General features: G+C 42.3%; 1 protein-coding gene across 2 annotated transcripts in view; it reads left to right on the plus strand.

The window, feature by feature from the left end:
• The window catches only part of CCDC178 (coiled-coil domain containing 178), a 425,544-nt gene that overhangs the window by 296,806 nt on the left and 107,530 nt on the right, over positions 1–21,208 (plus strand). The window lies entirely within an intron of this gene.

The raw sequence follows: 21,208 nt of genomic DNA on the forward strand, positions 1-21,208 counted from the left end.
ACCCTCTCCTCCCACTCTTCACACATTGATAGCAACACCGCAGAAGAAATGCTAGCACAGGCTTCCAGTATCCATAGTTTCAGTTGCTGCACATCTCGTATCTTCACAGCATAGACAATTGCCTTCAGATGACCCCAAAGATAAAAGTCTAAGGGGGTCAGATCGGGAGACCTAGGGGGCCATTCAACTGGCCCACGACGACCAATCCAATTTCCAGGAAACTGTTCATCTAGGAATGCTCGGACCTGACACCCATAATGTGGTGGTGCACCATCTTGCTGGAAAAACTCAGGGAACGTGCCAGCTTCAGTGCATAAAGAGGGAAACACATCATCATGTAGCAATTTCAGATATCCCGTGGCCTTGAGGTGACTTTTATCTTTGGGTTCATCTGAAGGCAATTGTCTATGCTGTGAAGATACGAGATGTGCAGCAACTGAAACTACGGATACTGGAAGCCTGTGCTAGCATTTCTTCTGCGGTGTTGCTATCAGTGTGTGAAGAGTGGGAGAAGAGGGTTGCATTGACAATCCAACACAATGGGCAGCACTTTGAACACATTTTATAAGTGGTCAAAAACTTGTAAATAACTCATGAAAGAACAAAGTAACGTTAAAAGCAAGCACACCATTGTTTTTCTTGTGAAATGCTCGATAAGTTTGATGTGTCACATGACCCTCTTCCCATTGAAAAAACTAAAGTTGGATACAAAATGGCCGACTTCAAAATGGCCGCCATGGTCAACACCCAGCTTGAAAAGTTTCCCCCCTCCCATATACTAATGTGCCACAAACAGGAAGTTAATATCACCAACCATTCCCATTTTATTTAGGTGTATCCATATAAATGGCCCACCCTGTGTGTGTATATATATATATATATATATATTTATATATACATATACATATGGTGCTGTCTCATATATATATATATATATATATATATAAATCTACATATATATATATATATATATATATATATATATACACGATACCGTTCAAAAGTTTAGGGTCACCCAGACAATTTTGTGGTTTCCATGAAAACTCACACTTATATTTATCAAATGAGTTGCAAAATGACTAGAAAATATAGTCAAGACATTGACAAGGTTAGAAATAATGATTTTTATTTGAAATAATAATTTTCTCCTTCAAAGTTTGCTTTCGTCAAAGAATGCTCCATTTGCAGCAATTACAGCATTGCAGACCTTTGGCATTCTAGCTGTTAATTTGCTGAGGTAATCAGGAGAAATTTCACCCCATGCTTCCAGAAGCCCCTCCCACAAGTTGGATTGGCTTGATGGGCACTTCTTGCGTACCATACGGTCAAGCTGCTCCCACAACAGCTCTATGGGGTTGAGATCTGGTGACTGCGTTGGCCACTCCATTACAGATAGAATACCAGCTGCCTGCTTCTTCCCTAATTAGTTCTTGCATAATTTGGAGGTGTGCTTTGGGTCATTGTCCTGTTGTAGGATGAAATTGGCTCCAATCAAGCGCTGTCCACAGGGTATGGCATGGTATTGCAAAATAGAGGGATAGCCTTCCTTATTCAAAATCCCTTTTACCTTGTACAAATCTCCCACTTTACCAGCACCAAAGCAACCCCAGACCATCACATTACCTCCACCATGCTTGACAGATGGCGTCAGGCACTCTTCCAGCATCTTTTCAGTTGTTTTGTATCTCACAAATGTTCTTCTGTGTGATCCAAACACCTCAAACTTCGATTCGTCTGTCCATAACACTTTTTTCCAATCTTCCTCTGTCCAATGTCTGTGTGCTTTTGCCCATATTAATCTTTTCCTTTTATTAGCCAGTCTGAGATATGGCTTTTTCTTTGCCACTCTGCCCTGAAGGCCAGCATCCCGGAGTCGCCTCTTCACTGTAGAAGTTGACACTGGCGTTTTGCGGGTACTATTTAATGAAGCTGCCAGTTGAGGACCTGTGAGGCGTCTATTTCTCAAACTAGAGACTATAATGTACTTGTCTTGTTGCTCAGTTGTGCAGCGGGGCCTCCCACTTCTCTTTCTACTCTGGTTAGAGCCTGTTTGTGCTGTCCTCTGAAGGGAGTAGTACACACCGTTGTAGGAAATCTTCAGTTTCTTTGCAATTTCTCGCATGGAATAGCCTTCATTTCTAAGAACAAGAATAGACTGTCGAGTTTCACATGAAAGCTCTCTTTTTCTAGACATTTTGAGAGTTTAATCGAACCCACAAATGTGATGCTCCAGATTCTCAACTAGCTCAAAGGAAGGTCAGTTTTATAGCTCCTCTAAACAGCAAAACTGTTTACAGCGGTGCTAACATTATTGCACAAGGATTTTCAAGTGTTTTCTAATCATCCATTAGCCTTCTAACACAGTTAGCAAACACAATGTACCATTAGAACACTGGAGTAATGGTTGCTGGAAATGGGCCTCTATAAACCTATGTAGATGTTGCATTAAAAAACAGATATTTGCAGCTAGAATAGTCATTTAGCACATTAACAATGTATAGAGTGTATTTTTGATTAATTTAATGTTATCGTCATTGAAAAAAACTGTGCTTTTCTTTCAAAAATAAGGAAATTTCTAAGTGACCCTAAACTTTTGAACGGTAGTGTATATGCACTCAATACTTGGTCGGAGCTCCTTTTGCATGAATTACTGCATCAATGCGGCGTGGCATGGAGGCAATCAGCCTGTGGCACTGCTGAGGTGTTATGGAAGCCCAGGTTGCTTTGATAGTGGCCTTTAGCTCGTCTGAATTGTTGTGTCTGGTGTCTCATCTTCCTCTTGACAATACCCCATAGATACTACGGTTATTAAACCAGGTATTGGTAGTTTTGGCAGTGTGGGCAGGTGCCAAGTTCTGCTAGAAAATTAAACCAGCATCTCCATAAAGCTTGTCAGCAGAGGGAAGCATGAAGTGCTCGAAAATTTCCAGGTAGACGGCAGCGTTGACTCTGGACTTGATATAACACAGTGGACCAACACTGTTGCTCAGTGGTCCAAAGTCCTGTTTTCAGATGAAAGTAAATTTTGCATTTTATTTGGAAATCAAGGTCCCAGAGTCTGGAGGAAGAGTGGAGAGGCATCAATCCAAGTTCCTTGCGGTCCAGTGTGAAGTTTCCACAGTCAGTGATGGTTTTGGGAGCCATGTCATCTGCTAGAATATTTCATCCATAAGAAGTAGAACTGTAATATAATTATTATCGTTAATCCATTGATATGTTTCAGTATATCATTTGTATAAGAACAGGACAGCCTGGTTGTGTGTATGTAGGCATGTGGATGGGTAAAAGTAGTGTAATGGTATTTTTTTGGGGTATTGTTAATGTATTGTGAATAAGTCTGTATTTTATTACTATACCAATGTTTCGTGAATCACCCCGTACACTCAGCATAATAAATGTGATAGAAAGGCAGTAATACAAGAGTAATTGAGCAGCCCCATAAAAAGTATCTCTGGCAGCCCCGTAGAAAGTGAATGTATTGGTGCTGAGCGTGCGCAGCCCCGCTCCATTCACATAGGGCACTCTGGGACCCCCTGTTTTCTGGATCGGTGGGCGTCCCAGCGGTCGGACCCACACCGATCAGATATTTATCACCTATTCTGTGGATAGGTGATAAATGATCATAATGAGAAAACCCTTTAACGTTTTCATCAATTTGTGCTACCGTAGCTCTTCTGAAGGAATCGGACCAGAACGGCTAGCCTTTGCTCTCAACGCGCATTAATGAGCCCTGGTGCCCATGACCATGTCGTCCGTTCACTGCTTGTTTTTCCTTAGATCACTTTTGGTAGGTACTGACCACTGCTTTCGGGGAACACCTCACAAAGACCTGTCATTTTGGAGATACAGTCGTCTTGCCATCACAGTTTGACACTTGTTAAATTCGCTCAGTTCCTTACGTCTGGCCATTTTTCTGGCTTCCAACACTTCATCTTCAAGAACTGACTGTTCACTTGCTGCCTAATATATCCCAACCCTTTACAGGTGACTTTGTAACAAGATAATATTATTCACTTCACCTGTCAGTGGTTGTAATGTAATGGCTAAACGGTGTACACGCACAATACATAGACCATAAACACACAAACACTCTCATCCTGTGACTTGGTCATTTCATAGCACACTAGTTAAAGTTTACGTGCAGGTCTGCCTTCTTTTACTTATGGTGCAATTGGTGGTGGGCTGTGGCCCCCAACCACTCTGGGCCCTTGAGCAGGGGCCAATTACCTGTTGGCTTGAACAAGCAGCCAATCAGTGAAGCTCTTAGTGGTACTACGGCATTTCTTCCTTAGTGGTGTATCAGAACCTTTCCTTTGAGTTAGACATGGAACAGTGGTGTGCATTGAAGGACTTCTGGTTGAGGTGCAAAGGGACAGTTACATTTTACCCATTGTGTGGCATGGAAAACTGGGAATTGTTTTTTTATTGTACAGCAAAATCCATTTGTTACACTATGCACTACGTCTAAATGTATCTAAAGTATGCCACTATCCTAGTTCTCAATTTAGTATTTTAATTGATGCTTTCTGCTCCATCTTTTTGTTTTGATCTTGTGAAATTCAAGATAATCATGCACTTCTGTGCTGGACATATGTCGGATTAAAAGAATTTCACTGTATTTTATTTTTTGTAAATTTTGGTTTAATAATTTGTAAGGCAGATTAATGATTGTCCATAGGGTTATGGTTTCGCAAGTTTTTTTTTTTTTTCAGGGATATGCTCTTAAATAAATTAATATTATAAAGTGAGAAATCGCTGTTTATATTGGAGAGCATTATGCTTTGATAATCTGGCATAAAGTTATTCCCGGATGGCTTTAAAAAATTCCTCAACCATGTCTCCTAAGGTATTATTCATGCATGGACAAAATAACAGCTGGTTACATATCAGTTACATATCTTAACCACAAGAAATGTTTTGTCATAATTTATAATGAAATAATGATAAAAAGCCACATGAAGTTGACAAGTGTAAAGACTCTAACAAAGCAGGAAGATACTCATTTTTGGATTATTTGCTTCAAAGGGGACATTGATGATAAAGATTTATTGCATTGTTACTAGAATTAGGGTTAGATTTTGTTATTAGGAACAACTGAGCCACTATTGGCAATCATTAGGGATTGTCCTACATTGCACATCTTAGGCTTCGTTCACATCTGCATCGGGGGTTCCGTTCGTAGGTTCCATCAGACCTTTCCGTCAGGGGAGCCCATTAACGGAAACCATAGCTTTCCGTTTGCATTACTATTTCAATGTTAACGCTTCCGTTGCTAATGGTTTCCGTTTGTCTCCGTTCCGTAAGGTTTCAGTTTTTTTGTCGACTATGCTATTATTCCACCAAAAAAACAAAAACCGTGCGGAATGGAGACAAACGGAAACAATTAGCATTGGAAGCGTTACCATTGAAATCAATGGTAATGTAAATAGAAAGCTATGGTTTCCATTCGTGGGTTCCCCTGACGGAAAGGTCTGACGGAACCCACGAACAGAACCCCGACGCAGATGTGAACGAAGCCTTACTGGTACAAAAACACAATATGAACAGCTTACTAACTTTTTGCATATTGCTTTAAGGCTGTGTTCACACAGAGTTTTTTGCAGGAGGAAAATTCCTCCTGCAAAAACTGCTCCAGTAGGTTTTTGCACAGTGGTTTGACAAAAACTCGTCAAAACACTCGTCAAGGTTTTTTTTTCCTCTTTCTGACTCATTGAAATGGGGTTTTGGAGGCGGAAACCGCCTCAAGATGGGTCATGTTGCTTCTTTTTACCACGACGAGTTTTTTTTTACTCGTCGTTAAAAAACTCGTCTGCCTCCCATTGAAATCAATGGGAGGCATTTTCGGGCGGTTTTTGAGGAGTTTTTTGGCGCGGTTTCTGCCCCAAAAAACTCGTCAAAAAACTCAGTGTAAACAGGGCCTAAAGGAATTTTCCGACAGTTTGAAAAAGCCCAGTATAAGCTGTGTAACGCTAAAAAACAAAACAAAACTAGGTCTTCCCCAGGTAATTATAGACCAGTAAGCTTAACATCCATCGTGGGGAAAATGTTTGAGGGGCTATTGAGGGACTATATACAGGATTATGTGACAATAAATAGCATTATAAGTGACAGCCAGCACGGTTTTACTAAGGACAGAAGTTGTCAAACTAACCTAATCTGTTTTTATGAAGAGGTGAGCAGAAGTCTAGACAGAGGGGCCGCTGTGGATTTAGTGTTTTTGGACTTTGCAAAGGCATTTGACACTGTCCCCCATAGACGCCTAATGGGTAAATTAAGGACTATAGGTTTAGAAAATATAGTTTGTAATTGGTTTGAGAATTGGCTCAAGGACCGTATCCAGAGAGTTGTGGTCAATGATTCCTTCTCTGAATGGTCACCGGTTATAAGTGGTGTACTCCAGGGTTCAGTGCTGGGATCACTATTATTCAACTTATTTATTAATGATATAGAGGATGGGATTAATAGCACTATTTCTATTTTTGCAGATGACACCAAGCTATGTAATATAGTTCAGACTATGAAAGATGTTCATGAATTACAGGCAGATTTAAACAAACTAAGTGTTTGGGCGTCCACTTGGCAGATGAAGTTTAATGTAGATAAATGTAAAGTTATGCATCTGGGTACCAACAACCTGCATGCATCATATGTCCTAGGGGGAGCTACACTGGCGGATTCACTTGTTGAGAAGGATCTGGGTGTACTTGTAAATCATAAACTCAATAACAGCATGCAGTGTCAATCAGCTGCTTCAAAGGCCAGCAGGATATTGTCGTGTATTAAAAGAGGCATGGACTCGCGGGACAGGGATGTAATATTACCACTTTACAAAGCATTAGTGAGGCCTCATCTAGAATATGCAGTTCAGTTCTGGGCTCCAGTTCATAGAAAGGATGCCCTGCAGTTGGAAAAAATACAAAGAAGAGCAACGAAGCTAATTAGGGGCATGGAGAATTTAAGTTATCAGGAAAGATTGAAAGAATTAAACCTATTTAGCCTTGAAAAAAGACGACTAAGGGGGGACATGATTAACTTATATAAATATATTAATGGCACATACAAAAAATATGGTGAAATCCTGTTCCTTGTAAAACCCCCTCAAAAAACAAGGGGGCACTCCCTCCGTCTGGAGAAAAAAAGGTTCAAGCTGCAGAGGCGACAAGGCTTCTTTACAGTGAGAACTGTGAATCTATGGAATAGCCTACCGCAGGAGCTGGTCACAGCAGGGACAGTAGATGGCTTTAAAAAAGGGTTAGATAATTTCCTAGAACAAAAAAATATTAGCTCCTATGTGTAGAAATTTTTCCTTCCCTTTTCCCTTCCCTTGGTTGAACTTGATGGACATGTGTCTTTTTTCAGCCGTACTAACTATGTAACTATGTAACTATGTAACTCATATACCCACCTTTCAAATTCCCTTACACCCCTGTGCCAATGATTTATAGTTTACACATGACCGTGGAAGCCAATCACTGCCATCAGCGATGAAATGGCATCCATACTGACATTCTCTAATCCCCTTGCGTATAACTATGCTGAATTTGTGTACTATGACTAATGCAGAGGTCCACAACCTTTTATAACTTGTGAGCCTTATTCAACTTTGGGTGATGGTTGAGAGCCACATTCAACTCAAAAATTTTAATATCTTTTATGTGTAGAAACACAAAATCATAAAATTTCAATTTGCAATTTGAAATTGGACACACTGATATTACACCACCCAAATTGTCACTGTTCTGTGTATAGGATATGTCTCTAATAATGTTAATGTGGATGTCATAATCTAGCATGGGCATATGCTCATAACTCAGGGCTACTACTGCGAGTCACACAGCGGGGGGTCGTGAGCCACTTGTGGCTCCTGAGCTATTGGTTAAGAGCCACCGGTCTAATGGATGATATCACTTTATCACAGGGGATTAAGTTCCCATTTTAGTTTTATCTGTGTTCTACAGCCTCTGCACATGGGTGATATAATCATCTATAGAAATAGGTCTGGGATAGAACAGTTGTGGCCAGAGATAGTTTTTGCATGTTTGGGGTAACATACATTCTGCATGATCTGAACCTATTATAACATTAATGCCTGACACCCATGTAAAATGTGCTTGTGTACAGGCAGAATGTCTAACACTAACACACAATTCACTGATAAGATTAATATAATAGTAACAACCTAAAAAAAATTAGGACAGAGAAGAAGACTAAGATTGTGTCTTTTCGGGATGTTCTATAGTCTCATCAATTACATTACAGGTTCCCATGGCAACTGCTTAAATGCAGCGCCGCAAGTTACAGGTTTCTACTAAAAGGGAACTGAATTTTTTTTAAGTTCCCTGTAACAATACTGGATCAGGCTGTCAGTCTCGTAGTCCGAGGGCACAGTGCACAGGAGCTTGTAGTGCCATCCAACAGGGGACGTGAATTATCAATCTAATGACATGAGGATCGATCCTTTTAGCACGTTAATTTATATGGGGCAGACAAGAATGGGTTAATGTAGCATTTTCATTTGTTTAATTTTTTTTCTTTTAAAATCTTAAACTTGAAAAATAACCCCTTGAAAGTGGTTACAAATGTTAAAAAAAAAACACGCAAGTATAAAATATGAGCTGGGAAGAAGTTTTTATCAAGTATGCTAGAGCGGCCTTTTCATTCTAATATGAAGCTATAGTAAGGATCATTGCACTAATGCAGGAGGATTTGTGATAATGTTGCTGAAATTTTTACTGTCAAAACGGAACTGCAGTGTAATGACTTTTGTTATCATGGCTTCTAATAACTATTCAGCATAAATTGACCCCACATATGTTAAATTGAAATAATATGTCAGGCACATAATAAGATAAAGGAGGCATCGAGGATGCTGTAGGAATTCTGTATTATTTTGACTGGAATCATTTGTTTCAGATAATTTTTTCAGAATATTTTCAAATGAATGTGCAACAAAACTTTTCGACGGAAAGCAGATGTCCTGTTGAGGGGGCCATGGTTGTCACTGTTATGGGAGTCCTGTGGCTGTCACTGTTATATAACACATGTGCCTGTCAATGTTATGGGAGTCCTCTGGTTATCACTATTATGGGGATCTTGTCGCTGTCACTGTTAAGGAAGTCCAGTGGTAGGCACATTTATGGGGATGATGTGGCAGCAACTGTTATGGGGTCTTGTGGCAGGCATTGTTATGGGGGTCTTGTGACTAGCACTATTCTAAGGGTCCTATGACTGTCACTATTGTGGTGTCCTATGGCTTTCACTATATGTGGTCCAATGGCGGGCGCAAGTATGTGGGTCCTATGGCAGGCAATGTTATGTGGGTCCCATGACTTTCATTGTTATGGAAGTCCTGACCTTTGCTTCACTTTATGATTTTGTTTTCATATTTATTGGTACCTTGAAATTCAAAATAATTTTCCAGGAAGATAATAACCATTTTTGCCCCAAACTGACAAAAAAGCTCACCACACCACATCTAACATAACAATTTGGTTACAATCAGAAACTATTGAAGGTGATAAATATGCAATAGGTAACATTTAGGAATAGGCAAACATTCCATGTCACTTCCACCACACCTGTATGATGTATTTTTTAGCCGTCCGGCCATCTGCAGGCTCCATCTCTAATTATTTTTCATTAGCTCAGTTCCAGAGGGACGGCACTATCTGCTATGATATTCTACTACAGTCAGGACCACTGTTCCCTGTCCTCCACCTAATAATTCTGTTCCTGCTTGTAATGAACTAGCAGAGGTTTCTGATCAGTGTCCTGGGTGAGCTTTAGTGAAATTGAAAGTTCTGTGTATTTTAATGCCTCCTAGTTGATGTAATTTTTCAGTGAGTTCAGAGTTTCTGAACAGTTACAGTGAAATAGCCCAGTACAGGGGGAAAGAGGCATCTGAAAAGTGGATATAGAGGATTTTTTTTAGAATAGAATATGTTACAATGTTTATTATCTTTGCGTACATTATTGTTTTATGAAGAAAAAAGTTGAAACTATAGGTACACTTTAAAGGGAGTCTGTCAACTGTTTTTAGCCTCCCGAACAGCTAATGCCCCTAGTTAGCTGTCTGGTAAAGAAGTAGAAACATACCACTGTTGAATATCTTAGTCCTTGGATCAAGGTAAAACAGAAGTTTTATCCTGCCATGCACCATATGCAGATTAGGTTTACAGTGTCCGCCAAACCATGAAGTGTCCGGCATCTTGAGCTCCAAACCCTCCCCTACCCTTCCCCTCTGCAGATGGTTAATAACTCTACTTGTCTTCAGCATCATACAAGTAGAGCGGTCCATCAACTGTAGAGGGGAGGGCAAGGAGAGTGGTTGGAGCTCAAGATACGGTGTGTGTCAGGATAAAACGTCTTTGCGTTATGTTTCTACTGCTTTACCCTATAGGTAAATAGCCGTTTGGGAGTCTAAAAACGGATGACAGCCTCACTTAAAATGTTACTGCAGTTAGGTCTTCTGTTTTAATTGGATGTTGAGTCTTTCAAGGAATTCCTCACTTCAATACTCACATATATATAAGCTTAGTATTTTGTGCACCCCCTTGGTAGCCTCACTCCCCACCCATGGTGTTATAAAAACAGTAAGGAGAAGTAAAGCCACACTCAAAATTAAGCAGCAATAATGCTTATATTCATAAGCAAAGATCATCATATATCACCAATGTTTACTGGTCTCTGTTGAACCCTCTTGTTTTAATACACTTTAGGTGAAGAAAAAAATGCTGTGTGTATTATCCTTTGTTTTATGGCCAATAGAATGATATGAATTTGCACTTGCTTTGGCTTCAAAAACACCTTTTCAACCGTTATAAAACACTGCAATGGTTAATAAGATCCCAGTAATAAACAGTGTATTATCCTACCCAGATTATAAAGAGGGCAAATTGGGCACAAGCCCAGGGGCCTCCACCACCTACAGCAGGGCTTCTCAAACTTTTTTGTATTGGGACCTCAGCAGCCAGAACCACGTGATACTTGGGCCCCACCGTCCAAGGCTCAATTTACCAATCATTTTATCTCCTGAACCCTGTACACCGTGTTCCAAATTATTATGCACATTGGATTTAAGTGTCATAAACTTTTAATTATTAGTTTTTCAATTAAACTCATGGATGGTATTGTGTCTTAGGGCTCTTTGGATCATTGTAATCAATCTCAGACACCTGTGATAATTAGTTTGCCAGGTGTGCCCAATCAAAGGAAAACTACTTAAGAAAGACGTTCCACATTATTAAGCAGGCCACAGGTTTCATGCAATATGGGAAAGAAAAAGGATCTCTCTGCTGCCGAAAAGCGTGAAATAGTGCAATACCTTGGACAAGGTATGAAAACATTGGATAATTCAAGAAAACTTAAGCGTTATCATCATACTGTGAAAAGATTTGTGGCTGATTCAGAGCACAGACGGGTTCATTCAGATAAAGGCATAATGAGAAAGGTTTCTGCCAGACAAATTAATAGGATTAGGAGAGCAGCTGCTAAAATGCCATTGCAAAGCAGCAAACAGGTGTTTGAAGCCGCTGGTGCCTCTGGAGTCCCGCGAACCTCAAGGTGTAGGATTCTCCAGATGTTTGCAAGTGTGCATAAAGCTATTATTCGGCCACCCCTAAACAATGCTCGCAAGCAGAAACGGTTGCAGTGGGCTCAGAAATACATGAGGGGTTGATGCCAGACAGTGCCAACTGTGACATGGGTAAGACGTTTTGCTTCATTTCAGCTATTTCAGCCGTTCCTTCTATGCATGTATTCCTTTGATGGTTATACATGTGCGAGTGGACTGTTGCTCTCTCCAACTCCTGCATCTGGCTGTGATTAATATCACCGCCTGGTGTGATCCTCACCCATTACACTGGGTGCAGGACTGTGTGCACTATAGCTACACTCATATTTATTTATTTATATATTTATTTATTCATTTATTTATTTATTTCATTTATTCATTCATTTATGAATTAGGAATTGCTCATTTCTTCCCCTTGTCACTTTGTTATTTAATGTATTACAACTCTAACATTGCCTACATCACTGTCTGGCATCCTTTTCACACTGTGGCCATCATCTTTAACTTTTAAATGTCTTTTGTTATCTGTTCTAATAAAATTTGTCATTTTTAACCAAACCTTGGTGTGTCGGACTCCGTTTCTAGGTTTATAAATCAGAAATACATGAAGACTAATTTTCAAACCGTGTTGTTTACTGATGAGTACTGTGCAACCCTGGATGGTCCAGATGGATGGAGTAGTGGATGGTTGGGGAATGGCCACCATGTGCCAACAAGGCTGCAACGTCAGCAAGGAGGTGGCGGAGTCATGTTTTGGGCTGGAATCATGGGGAGAGAGCTGGTAGGCCCCTTTAGGGTCCCTGACGGTGTGAAAATGACCTCTGCAAAGTACGCAGAGTTTATGACTGACCACTTTCTTCCGTGGTACAAAAAGAAGAACCGTGCCTTCCATAGCAAAATTATCTTCATGCATGACAATGCACCATCTCATGCTGCAAAGAATACCTCTGTGTCATTGGCATCTATGGGCATAAAAGGAGAGAAACTCATGGTGTGGCCCCCATGTTCCCCTGACCTCAACCCTATTGAGAACTTTTGGAGCATCCTCAAGCAAAATATCTATGAGGGTGGGAGGCAGTTCACATCAAAACAGAAGCTCTGGGAGGTTATTCTGACATCCTGCAAAGATATTCAAGCAGAAACTGTCCAAATACTTACAAATTCAATGGATGCAAGAATTGTGAAGGTGATATAAAAAAAGGGGTCCTATGTTAACATGTAACTTGGCCTGTTAAGTTTTTTTTTGATTGAAAGAGCTTTTGATTTCTGTACTTTTATCGTGTCAGTGATATGTCAGATATACACTATACACACCACACACTATATAGACTTACAATATACACACGCTATATAGACTAACACTATATACACTATACACACACACTATATAGACATACACTATACACACTATACACATACCACACACTATATAGACTTACACTATATACACTATACACACACACACACACACACACACACACTATATAGACCTACACTATATACACTATACACACACACACTATATAGACTATACACACCACACACTATATAGACACAGACTATATACACTATAGACATAACACACATTATATAGACTTACACTATATATACACACACACTATACACACACTATATGCATTATACATACATACACACACACACACACACACACACTATGTGCACTATACACATACCCTATATGCACTGTACAAACTATATGCACTACACACACTATATACGCTATACACACTATATGCACTATACACATACACAGTATATGCACTATACACACACTATATACACTATACACACACACACACACACTATATGCACCATACACACACTATATGCACTATACACACACACACACACACACACACACACTATATACACACTATATGCACTATACACACACACACACACACACACACACGCATTATATGCACTATACACACACACTATATGCACTATACACACAGACACACTATATGCACTTTACACACACACACACACACACACACACACACACACTATTTGCACTATACACACATACTATATCCACACACTATATACACACACACACACACACTATATGCACTATACACACACTATACACACTATACACACACACACACTATACACACACTATATGCACTATACACACACATTATACACACACACTATATGCACTACATACACTATATACACTATACATACACACACACACACACACACACACACACACATACCAGAGCCTCTTCCCCTGCGGTGCTTGTGCTCTGGTACAGCCTACAGGACCTTGATCATGTGACTGTGATGTCACTACAGGTCCTTCACCTCCTAGTTGCAGTCTTGCCATTATCATGCAGCTGCTGGAGGTGTAGACTGCCGGGACAGTGCTCGAGGAACAGGCTGTCAGGAAGAGTGACTCCAGCGCCTGCCCATCACTCTCTTTTGACAGTCTGCTCTGTACAGCTGATGTGCTCCTGCCGCCGGCCCCATGTTCCCTGGCCTAGCTCGTCCCTGCAATTGACTCCCCCTGCACCCCCCACCTCTTCATCAGCAGGTGAGACCGATGACCGCTAGAATGTGGCTGGCAGCAGCCCTGCATAGTTTATTAAAGTTATGTGCAGTTCAGGCGGTCATGGGCCCCCTGGGAGCCTTGGACCCCGGGCGGCGGCCCAAACCGCCCATATGAGGATCTGCCACTGGAGGAGTCGTCTGGCATGTGTGAGGCTCTCTCTTTTGAAGTGAGAAGGGAAGTTTGATGAGAGTTGCTGGTTTGGCTGTCTCCATAACTCCTAAAGACTTCAGTGGAGAGGGTCATGCCCATGCATGGCTCCTTCTCCTATATGTGGCTGCAATAAGGGCTCCCATGAAATACACACCACAGAGGTGGGATGGAGCCCCACAACATTTTTTGCCCAGGAGCCTTTATAAAGTTTAATCCGACCCTCATCCTACCAGTGAAATTTAAGCTAATTTCTAGGACCCTTAAAAATTTAAAATCAGACATATGATTGGTTACTATTGGCAGCTTCTTTACTTTGCACTGCTTTTATCCCATGCAAGGACTTCATGTTATGATGTGAGGTGTTAGCCTATCCATATGTCAAAAATGTCCCACATCAGGTATAAATTCCATTTTTAGTGTGCAATAAATATATTCACCAACAAGAATTAATTTTATCCAAAGTCTTGCAGTAGTTGTAAATCAGTCTTGGTATTTTCTCATAATTTCATTTCCACTGTCCAGATTTCCAGTCAGACTATTATTGTGTGTTATCCGGACTGTACCATATTCACTTTTTTCCCTTATATTGACCAGTCTTAGAAGTATCATTAGGTTGTCATCATACAAAGCTGTTAGCTACACTAACTCCAAACTAGTATTGCAAAGCATAATTACTGTGTGTTGAAGCATAAACAATAAGAGCTATAATATGTGCAACATAGGATCCTAATTAGTCTATCACGCAGAACAATGCAGAAATTCAGAGAGGATATTAATCTCCTGAAGAGCTAGAGTTCCTCCTCTAGACTCAGATCTCTCATGTATTTCAAATCACTAGTGGGTGACAGATTTGTTTTTTTTTACCATGCTGCCAAATATGTGACATATTTAGGAAAAAGTTGTGCAGCATTTCATAACAGTCAAAAACATATCTAGCTGGTCATACATGCATGGCCCAGATCAGATCATGTTTTGGCCACGTACGTTTAACGTATAACCTGGGAAAAACTCCCTGCGCATACATTAAACGTAGGTTGTGACGGATGCCTTATAGTGGCATCCGTGACTATAAACTGTAATGGTATCAGTTAAGCGAATATGTTGTGAACTGTGTCATGCGAGTCCATGACGTACACGTTGGACGAATATAGTTATAGTCTATGGGTGATGGATAAACTAAAATGGTATCTGTTTAATGTATACGTCATGAAAGTCTTTTGAAAAGCCCATGACGTATATGTATACCATACAGTTGCATACATATACCCATAGGCTCCAATATTTTAAAAAACATATACCGAGCGGTAAACCTTTTTTCTCGTTAAAGTATTTACTGGGGGACACAGTACCATGGGTATAGGCCGCTATGACCTCTGCTGAGCACACCGTTACTTAGTTTTAGCCTAGGAGGCAGATTCTGCTAGGTTTTTTTTATTTTAGTTTTATTCATTTTTATTTCTTTTTCTGGTACAGGGTGAGATTCCCTTGTGTGTTCCACTTGGTGACTCCCCTGCTGGCACTGTGTGGAAGAAATTCCCACTGTGGCTGGGGAAGGAGCAATTCAGACTATGGCAGCAGACTTTACAGAATTATGTATATATAGAGGGGGTTCTTATTTTGAGGTGTTGTGTCTTTACTAAGGGGGTTCTAACACTTATGTGCTGGCAGACATTATCGTTTTTACTACATGCCGCGGTGTTCCGCCGGTGGCACATTTAAATTAGGCTCCAGGTTTTGTTCCCTGCTAGGCCGCAAGCTGGCCATGCCGCGCTCACGTTCCCGCCCGCTCACCTACCTCCCGGTCCCATGCCGGTTTTTTGCGTTCTGATTGACGGCTGCTCTCCTTCCGGGAGACATGGCTAGAAAACGTTGAAGATTTTGGGAGGTTATTTTCGACAGGCTACTAAATAGAGTTTTCTTCTTGCCCTCCAGGACGGTTTTTCTTGTCAACGCCCGCTCGGTGCCCCTCCAGGTCCCAGGCTTTTAATCAAGCCATTCAAAACCTCCTCCATGAAGGAGCAATTGTACAGTACCAGCTCCAGAACTGTTCAGGGGGTTTTATTCAAACCTTTTCACAGTACAAAAGAAGGACGGATCTCTTCGCCCCATTTTGGATCTAAAACGTCTCAATCGACATGTGAAGTTTCAAAGGTTTTGCATGGTTTCTCTGCGATCAGTGGTCGCTTCCTTTGAGGTCAACAAATCCCTTTCTTTAATAGACATCAAGGATGCTGATCTTTATGTTCCCATTGCTCAAGTACATCAGCGTTTTCTGCGCTTTGCAGTAGGTTCTGAGCGTTTCGAGTTTGTGACCCTCCCCTTCGGGCTGGCCACGGCTCCAAGGGTCTTCACCAAGATCATGGCGGCACCCACGGCTCTTCTCAGATCCAGGAGGATAGTGGTTATCCCATACTTGGACCATCTTCTGGTGAAGGAACCTTCCTAGAGTTACACCTGCAGCCAGGGTATCCTTACCCAAGGACAAGATCACCACTCTCGGACAGGGAGTGACAATACTCCGCAAAAATGCCCCTTGTGCCATCTACTTTTGCATGAATGTCCTGGGGACGATGGTCTCCACCTTCGAAGCAGTCCCATTTGCTCAATTTCTATCTCGTTGGGAAAAGTATCCAGACTCCTTGAATCTGATGATCCATCTGCCCCTTTCAGTCAAGAAGGAGCAGCTGTGGTGGATGTCTTTCCCCAACATCTCTCTCCACCGGCAAGTCATCACAACGGACGCAAGCTTGTCCGGCTGGGGGGCAGTCTTCGGCTGCCTCACAGTCCAGGGCACCTGGAAGCTCAGCTCCAGATCAACATTTTGGAGTTGAAGGCCATCTTCCTGGTCCTGTCTCACTGGACGGCTTGTCTCCAGCGTCTTCCAGTGCGGATACAAACAAACAATGCCAACAGCAATGGTGTACATCCATCATCAGGGAGGTACAAGAAGCAGGACAGTATGGAAGGAAACTGCCAAGATTGTGCGGTACAAAATGTCCCAGCATTCTCAGCAGCGCACAATCCAGGAGTAGACAACTGGGAGGCGGATTATCTGAGCTGGGAACGTCTGGATCCCGGAGAATGGTCTCTTCATTCAGAGATTTTTCACCGCATTTGAATTCGGTGGGGTCTCATTGACATGGATCTCTTCGGATCTCACCTCAATCACATGTGCCCGGACTACGTCACCAGAACCAGTGATCCCAGGGCCCTAGGAGCCGATCCTCTGTTTCCCTCCTGGTCATCCTTCAACCTCCTTTATCTTATTCCTCCTCTTCCACTCCTGCCTCGAGTGTTGAAAAGAGTCAAGGATGCAGGAATACCAGTCATTCTGGTGGCCCCGGACTGGCCACGCTGAGCTTTGTACGTGGATCTCACTCTCCTGTTAGCAGATGCCTCATGGCCTCTTCTTCTTCAGTTCGACCTCCTTTCCCAAGGTCCAATGTTCCACTCTGCTTTACCTCGGCTGCGTTTGACGGCTTGGCTGTTGAAACCGTGGTTTTGAAGCTTAAAGGTTTCCCTGATCCGGTTATTCAGACCATGATTAAGAATAGGAGACTAAATCCCAAAGGATTTCCCATTGCACTTGGTTGGCTTATTTTAGGTGGTGTGAATCCCATCAGTTCCACGAGTATTTTGGCCTTCCACCAGGTCAGTTTGGATCAGTGACTCAGATTGGTTATTCTAAAGGGGCAGGTTTCAGCTCTATCTATTATTTTCCAATGCAGTTTGGCTTTCTTTTTGCAGACTTTTTCTTTATCGGTCTCTGGAACTTTGGCACTTCATTCTGGTCCTTGACCATCTCCAGGCTGCACTCTTCGAACCTTTGGTGGGAAGTTTCTCTCAGGATCCTATCCTGGAAGGCAGTTTCTTTGTGGCAATCACCTCTATCTGTAGAGTTTCTGAGCTGGCAGCTTTATCCTGAAAACCTCTGTTTATGGTTGTTAATAGGGACAATGTGGTGCTACGTCCGGTGCCATCCTTCCTTCCTAAGGTGGTTTCCTCCTTCCATCTTAATGAATACATTGTCCTTCATTTGTTTAGTCCTAAACCTTTTTATCCATGGGAACATGTCTTGCATTGCTTGGATGTCGTTAGAGCAACTTGGATCTACATTGCAGTTATGGAGTCCTTCCGGAAGACTGACTCCATATTTGTTGTTCCTGAGGGCCCTCAGGTCTCAAAGGCCACCATTGCTAGCTGGATTCGTTTGGCCGTTAAAAAGGCCAACTCTGCTAAGGGTAGGGAACCTCCCTTTCGGGTTACTGCTCATTCTACTAGGGCAGTTGGGGCCTCCTGGGTGGTGCGGCATCAGGCTTCTGCCCTTCAGGTCTGTAAAGCCACCACCTGGCCCTCGCTACGTACTATTTCAAGGTTTTACTGGATCCATTCTGTGGCTTCTGCCGATGCCAGTTTCGGTTGGATGGTGTTGCAAGCAGCCATGGTTTAGGCTGATCGCATGGCTATGATTCTATTTTCCCACCCTAAGTGACTGCTTTAGGATGTCCCATGGTACTGTGTCCCCCAGTGAATACTTTAACGAGAAAACAGGATTTTTGTACTTACTAGTAAAATCCCTTTCTCGTTTAATTCTTTGGGGGACACAGGTCCCACCCTATTTCTATATTATGTTTTTTTGGGTGTTTTGGTCGTCTTGAGGTTGCTTTTCTAATTGGAAACATATTGTGTTAAACCTTCTCTGCTCTCAGCTGTATATTATACTTACCTAGGAATTTGTGTTTCATCCTCCAGGGATGACACTTCATCTCAAGTGGCCGCTGCAGCCTATCACAGGCGGTATCGGCGGTCACATGGATGAAGCGTCATTCCAGGAGGCCGGCCTGGATGATTTCAGAGGGCCGGCCTCCTGGGATGATGCTTCATCCCATGTGACCGCCGTTGCAGCGGTCTCCTGGGATGACAGCGGGTAAGTGCTGCAGTTTTTCGTGGCGGACATTCCGGGCGAGAAACTGCCCCACTGTTTGGTGCGGTTTTTCGCCCGGAATTCCCTGTGGCGCACAGGGTGGAAACGCTGCGTGGTTTTACGCAGCGAATCCGCCCCGTGTGAACTCGGCCTAAAGGTAATTTCACATTACATCCTGCCCATCCGTTTAATTTATGCACCAGGAAAGCTCCCAGAATGTATAGTAAATAGTCACATACACCTGATGGAGGTTAAAAAAGCCTCAGTGCGGGTGGGACTGCGCTATTTTAGGCAGTGGCGTCCAGTAAAAAAATTTACACAACACGTTTTTTTGTCCATTTAATGTATGCGCCAGGGGCTTTTCCGCCGCATATGATAAATGGACAGGCAGGACGTAATGTGAAAACAGCCTTGACAAAACATGGGTTCACATTGTTCTAAAAAACAACAACGTGTAAACGTGTTAAAAACACAAGTTTTTTTGTAAAGCACTTTTTAAACTACAGGCGTTCTTGACGCGTATTCACGCGGGCTCACCCCGCCAATTCCTGGATCATTTTGCTGCCTGGCTTCCACAATTTCTATCCTCTGAAACACCCACTCTCATCATGGGTGACTTCAACATCCCCATTGATAACCCAATCTCCTCATCTGCCTCCCAGTTTCTATCTTTTACCTCGTCCCTCGGTCTGTCACAACTTACTAACTCTCCTACACATGAAGACGGGCATTCACTTGACCTGGTCTTCTTCCGGCTCTGCTCAGTTTCTGACTTTATTAACTCTCCTCTCCCGCTTTCTGATCACAATCTTCTCTCCTTTACTATCAAATATTCTCTGCCTCCTCAGGTCATCCCTACGTATCATACATACAGAAATCTACATGCCATTAACACTGTGAAACTCATAGACAGTCTACAGTCCTCATTGTCCCCTATCTCTTCCCTCTCCTGTCCCAATCTGGCTGCCAAACTTTACAATAACACTCTCAAAAATGCATTGGATGAAGCAGCCCCCCCTACACTCCGTACCACCCGACAAAGACAACGACAACCCTGGCACACGCCTCAATCCCGCTTTCTTCAGCGGTGCTTGAGATGTGCCGAACGACTGATGAGAAAATCGCATTTGGATGCAGATTTCCTCCATTACAAATTTATACTCAAAACTTACAACTCTGCCCTTCACCGCGCCAAACAAGTCTACTTCACTTCTCTCATCTCCACACTATCTAACAATCCAAAACGCCTCTTTGATACTTTTCACTCCCTCCTTAGTCCTAAAGTGCAGACGCCAATCACAGATCTCAGTGCTGAAGACCTGGCCAATTATTTTAAAGTTAAAATTGACAACATCCGGCATGATATTCTCTCCCAGTCCCCTAGTAACATCGATCCCCTTCCCTCCCGCACTCCCTCTTCTTCACTCTCAGCATTTGACCCAATAACTGAAGAAGAAGTCTTGAGGCTCCTCTCTTCTTCTCGTCCTACTACCTGCCCTAGTGATCCTGTCCCCTCACACCTCCTCCAGTCCCTCTCCCCAGCTGTCACTAGTCACCTGACTAAAATATTTAACCTCTCTCTTTCCTCTGGTATCTTTCCCTCCGCTTTTAAACATGCCATTATAAACCCATTATTGAAAAAACCAACTCTTGACCCATCCAGCGCTGCCAACTACCGACCAGTCTCTAATCTGCCCTTCATCTCCAAACTCCTGGAACGCTTGGTCTACTCTCGCCTTATCCGCTATCTCTCTGCTAACTCCATTCTTGACCCCTTACAATCTGGTTTCCGCACTCTACACTCCACAGAAACTGCCCTTACTAAAGTCTCAAATGATCTCTTGGCGGCTAAATCGGACGGTAAATCCTCTCTCCTGATTCTTTTGGATCTCTCTGCAGCCTTTGACACTGTAGACCACAAACTCCTACTTAACATGCTCCACTCTATTGGCCTCCAGGACGCGGCTCTCTCTTGGTT

The sequence above is a fragment of the Rhinoderma darwinii genome, chromosome 5, assembly GCF_050947455.1.
Source record: "Rhinoderma darwinii isolate aRhiDar2 chromosome 5, aRhiDar2.hap1, whole genome shotgun sequence".
Classification (NCBI taxonomy): Eukaryota; Metazoa; Chordata; class Amphibia; order Anura; family Rhinodermatidae; genus Rhinoderma; species Rhinoderma darwinii.